General features: G+C 38.4%; 1 non-coding gene across 1 annotated transcript; it reads left to right on the forward strand.

The window, feature by feature from the left end:
* Positions 1 to 5,067: 5,067 nt before the first annotated feature.
* On the forward strand, positions 5,068 to 5,141 carry TRNAI-AAU. Its single transcript has one exon. It is a non-coding gene; the product is annotated as a tRNA-Ile (tRNA).
* Positions 5,142 to 5,698: the final 557 nt, after the last annotated feature.

The raw sequence follows: 5,698 nt of genomic DNA on the forward strand, positions 1-5,698 counted from the left end.
TAGACCTGCATTCAAATATACATTCCCCTCGGGATAAGTATTTTAAGTTGGAAACGTTAACACTGATTCCTTTTAAAACCAGCTTTTAAAGTAGATCTGAAACACTTGTCCTAGAAAACTCTTTGTTGAGGCCATCACTTTCTATTTTCATTTATTATTTGAAAATTTTACCCAGTAGGTAGATGGGTCATTTTGCCCTTTTCAACCAAGACCCACAATCGCATGGAAAAGAAACATAATCTTACAGAATGCAAAATTAGAGTAGGAGTACATTGTCAAAGAACTTTAACTATAAACCTCACTAAAATAAATTTTAATTTTCTTGGGTGGCAAAAGCCAGGGTACCTTTTTGGCTGGGCTTGTATAGGCCCTAGGGCCAGAAGTGACCATTTTCAGTGGAGTCCCAGGGAGAAAAGATCCACATATAAGACATTTCACATACAATACAGAATTTACATTAATAAAGACATTTAGTACATGTTATTGGCAGCTTATACAATTGGAGAAAAAAACAGTACATAAGTAATCATCCTCAATTTTTTGAAACAGTACAATGCCAAAGTTCTTAAATACAAACATTACTAAAAGAGGTATATATTACATGTATGTAGCAGACAGAAGAATTAAACAGTTCTCTTATAAATCTTACAGAGGTATTAGGTAAAAAAGTAACTTATAAAACCTTAAATAATCAAGTTAAATTTACAATACTTATGTCCAGTAGGTATTCTGGCTTTTCCCAGTTAGGGATGGCTACAGTGGAACTCTGGTCCGCTCATGATTGGCAGTGTATTTTATGGTGCTGAGTTGCCAGCCCGACGCCCAAGCTTCAACGAAGGCACGCCCATTCATGCTCGCATCTACCTGCATATCTTTAACATCAATCAACCACAGGGAGGACATGCAGACTCCACACAGAAGGTGCTCCAGCCGAGAATCAAACGGGAGAACCTCTTGCTGTGAGGCGACAATGCTAACCACTGCATCACCACGACACAATACTTATGTCCAGTATGAGATATTTTTCCTTTGCCTTGAGCAGAAAGAAGTTCAGAATTTAAGGCTTTAACAACCTTATCTGCTGTTTCTTAAGGATAGAGTAGTCTTGTGGACAGGCCCTCCCTTTATGGCTTAAGTAGCCACAAAGCCAGTTTTGAGTCATTAATTTGTCTGTTTTTCCAAATCACTCCAAGAAAAGCACAGATATATTGCTTGTATTGTACGTGTGTGCATAGACAACCTGGAATTCTTGGACAGAGCAAAGTCTGTCAGTAAAGTATTTCAGTTATTTGTTTCTTACAATTCCAATAAATTGGGTTCTGAAGTGTCTAAAGTACCTTTGTTTCGGGGGCTTTTCAAAGGGCTTTTAGACTGCACTATCTTTTCTGTGCAAAATACAGCAAAGACTGGGTCTATATTAGAATATCGAAAGTTGTAAACACCGAATGTTTAAATGTCGAACTGTATTCAGTGAAAGCTGAAAATATCAAAGCAACAGAAAACCAATTTTTTTCCTAGGGAAAGAATTTGGTTGTCCATTTCTGTTGCTTCGGTATTTTCAGCACTGTGGTGGAAAGTTACAGGTTGGGTTCAGGTAAGTGTGCGATTGAGTGTGGATTAGGTTAGTTAGGGTTAGGGTTCGGGTTAGGTATGTGTGCGATTGTGTGGATGTGAGGGTTAGGGTGGGTTAGGTGAGTTAAGGTTAGGGCGCAGGTCAGGTAAGTGTGCGATTATGTGGACGTGAGGGTTAGGGCGGGGTAGGTGAGTTAGGGCTAGGGCGTGTGTGAGGTGAGTGTGCGATAGTGACAGACCTTAGGGTTAGGGTTTGGGTTAAGGTAAGTGGATAGTTAGTGGTTTGTGTATAGTTTAGTGTAGGGTTAGGTGTAAGATTTTAGGTGTATGTGTGTGGATTGCTGTTTGTTTGGTGTGCTTGTGTTGTGTGTATGTGTTTTGGAACTGCAAATTATTTCCCTAGGAAAAAATTTGCTGTTCTGTATGTTCGTTGTTTTCAGCTTTCGCTGAATACAGTTCGACATTTAAATATTCGGTGTTTACATCTTTCGATATTCTGATATAGACTTGCTGTCACTCCTAGTCAACAAGACCAGTAATTATTTCACAAGCCATTTCAAAAACTTATCTTTAGGTGATATTTGTGTAGGTATGACAGGTTTCTCAAAATACTTTCACAAGGCTGCAAGCTGGATTTGATCTCTAGATCTTGGTCTTCCTTCTGGGCTACTGTCATGCAAGGTATGCCTTTTTGATGCCACTCAAGAGGATGAGCTTGAGATGTTATCTTAATGGATATGGGGAAGCTGGATTGAATCAACTCACCCTTCATCCCTTGACCTCGTTTGGACAAAGACTGAAAGTCTTAATCTATTCAGTTTGCTTACTAGTTCATGTATGTGCTTTGCTTTTGAGCATAACTGATAGATCTGGAAAACACGTAAGAAGTGCTTGGCATTATAGGCAAGAGGGAGGAGCTGGTACTTTGAAAAGATTAATTTGCTGAGTTGCTGAAGTCCTTCAGCCATAGTCCTAATGTTTTTGAAGAATATAGATTATAATTAATGCAGATCTGTCATTATGGTAAGTATGTAACATTCATTCTTCACTAGAGTGTGCTGAAGTAGTATTTTGTTGTTTTTGTAATCTAGTCAGTGAATATAAATGGGAAAACGAGTAAGAGATATATTCCCTTGAATATTTAACATCGTCTTTTACCCTTCTTTCCCCATTCCTCCCTTCTGTCTTAGCTCTAATACATCTACCCTTAACTATCGTTTTAGCTCTCTGTTTCTGCCAGGGTTTGTACTCAAAATTCAGAGTTGTAAATTCAGACTCAAGGTCGTATATAAAGCCACTGAGGAGTCTATGAGGTACACAGAGTCAGAATTCTAGGCTTGTCAAAATGTTATCTAATCTCTTTTTGAAATCCTTTATTAAGGTAACTTTAGTGTTATGACTAGGAAGTCTATTCCACAGTTTTGCAACTCTTAGGTGTAATTTATCATGCTTAAATCATGTTTCTATGCTGGTTAGCTTGACAAATCCTCAAATGTATTTAACATACTAAAACACAGTACACTGAAGTAAACTCTACCAGTATGATTCTTGTTTCGTCTTAGTACCCACTCATGCCCTTTGTATGGGTCACCCCATGAAAACACTTGCAGTACACCAAGGTCACAGTAGCTTGGGGTATGCATCAGCCATGTAAATGCAGTATGTTGTGTTGATGTACTAATTTATGGCTACTGTAAATGTACACAGATATAGGCACAGCACACGCTCCCATGCCAATTTTTAAAGTTATTGTTTATATTGCTCCGCTGCCAGTGACTTTGAATGTGCTTATCCCACTTGATGGGCCTGTACAAGTTATCGTACCGAGATACCTGAAGTCAGAGAAACTCCTCCTGTTGGTTCTCCCAGCTATCATTTTATGGAGTGCCCAATGAGGGTCAGCTTTTGGGTTTGTGCAGTAAACTGCAGCCAAAGGTTGTAGCCATTATATGCTGATTTAACCGCCAGAATACCTGCGCCTTCTCTTTTTCTGAGGGCAAAATTTACAATGATTACAGCAGGTTACTTATATATCTGTGAATTAAGTCTGTTTGGTGGCAAGGGGGAAACTATCATGGGATGCCTGATCATTTCTTGCTTGGGGTTGTCCTGTATCATACTTTGTTTATTTCTACAGACTGTTCACCACCGGAATAGGCAAAACCCAAGTGATGCATTGTCAGGCTAGCGTAGACAGACTTCCATCCCCACTGTATTTTTCTGCCTTCTTTCTTTCCTATCTTATATTTGCAACATTACTGTTACTTAGGTGATAGGGCGATTTTTTCATCACTTCTATTTGTCGTTTTTATAATCTTTGTTCCTGTTATGTAGACTTCTTCCAATGGAAACCTTTAGAAAAAAAATGTCGCTAACTTTTACGTTTTCTGGGTATTACATTAGCACACGCAAGCATCGTATAAGACCAACTAGATGGCAGTTTTTCCCACTTAAAATATGCATACTGTTTCCTAGCCCACCTGCTTTCTTTTGTCGATTTATCACTTCGCCCTATTCCCTTTCTAGTTCTAAACCTCTCGTTACATCTCTTAGTTTGTTGACACAAACTGTGCTTCCCACACATCTTTGAATTTCATGTTCCCTTGCTGAGATTTAAAATCATACATTTATTTTATACAAACTACAGCAATGGTATTTTGTGATATTTCCCAGATACTAGCAGAAATTGAATGCCTGCAATGTTTTAGGAGCAATGTGGGTGTGAAGCTGTATGTGTTGTAACGCCCATTTTTTTCTTTATTAATTTGGTTAGATGTGACATCTGTGTCCATCGTCATCTTTATGTATTTCTCTGTAAAGAATCAAATGTTTACGTATGCTCGGATATGCCCTACAGTGAATATTTAGTTAAATAAACATTTAGCAGTGAAGAATTATAGAACGACATGTGTTACCGTGCGTGTACCATTTCTTTAAGAGTTACTTCGTTGCCAACTACATTTCTTGTAGTATAAGCTTTCAGCAGCACGACTGTGCTCCTTGTATCGGTGCATTACGTTTTATGTTAACAAGTGAAAAGAAGTAACAGCAAGGGAAAAAAAACGTAGGCATTCCGGCAGCAGGCGCTGTCTGCTTGCGGTGTTTTAGAAGCCTTGTGCGTAATTTTTAGTTTTTTGAAGTGGTATGCGTGAGGTTAGAGTTCATGACACATTATGTTTAGTAGTCCACTGTAGTGGAAGCCGCAGATTATGGACAGGGTATTTTTGCCTAGAAAAGTGTTACAGATCAGTAAATGCGCAAAATTATTTTGTGTTTGTTTTGAAACGATAGTGCGCATACATAATACTAGCATGCATTGTTTAAGTGTAATTGCTTTTTTATGTTAGGCTCGGTGTAACCTGATATGAATTGTCTTTAGCACAGAGTAAATAGGATAGACCCTTCACAAGAATTACTTCTTTAAACAATAAAATACTATAAATACTAGGATGATGAGAAAATCATATACCCTACTTTCAGTTGTATGAAGCAAGTGGCCGGTTAGCTCAGTTGGTTAGAGCGTGGTGCTAATAACGCCAAGGTCGCGGGTTCGATCCCCGTACGGGCCACTTCTTTATTTTTATTTTTTTTAATTGCTATATATACTTTCAGGAAACGGATCATATATTTATACAATAATGTATGGGAAGTTATCTCATTCTACATTCAGGTCAGTGAGAGCTATTTATATAAAAATTATTTGTAGGAATTAATCTTTTTCTATATTTAGGTCAATGATAACTATTTATTTATTCTTCTTGCCCATACCTCTCAACCTCTTAGAGCAAGAAATCTGGGCAAACCCTAAGATAATTTGGGGGGGGGGGGTGCAAAGGCCCAAAAATAAGGAGAGGTTTTAAATATTGCTCTTATAACATTAGAAAGATGATAGAATAACAGGATTTTTGTGTTACCATGCATTTTCTGAAGCATATAAAAAGTCTTTTGACTTTTCCCAGTTAGGGACCCCACAGCAGATCACAGATCCACAAACTGATTAGCAGTAGAGTTTTTATGGTGTCGAGTTGGCAGCCTGGCGCTCAACCTTCACAGAAGGCACACACCCTCACACTGTTTCACCTACCTGCATGTGTTTAAAACTCACTCAACCGCAGGGAGGTCATGC

This window comes from Protopterus annectens, chromosome 9.part0 (assembly GCF_019279795.1).
Source record: "Protopterus annectens isolate FY-2018-M chromosome 9.part0, PAN1.0, whole genome shotgun sequence".
In the NCBI taxonomy this organism is placed as follows: Eukaryota; Metazoa; Chordata; order Ceratodontiformes; family Protopteridae; genus Protopterus; species Protopterus annectens.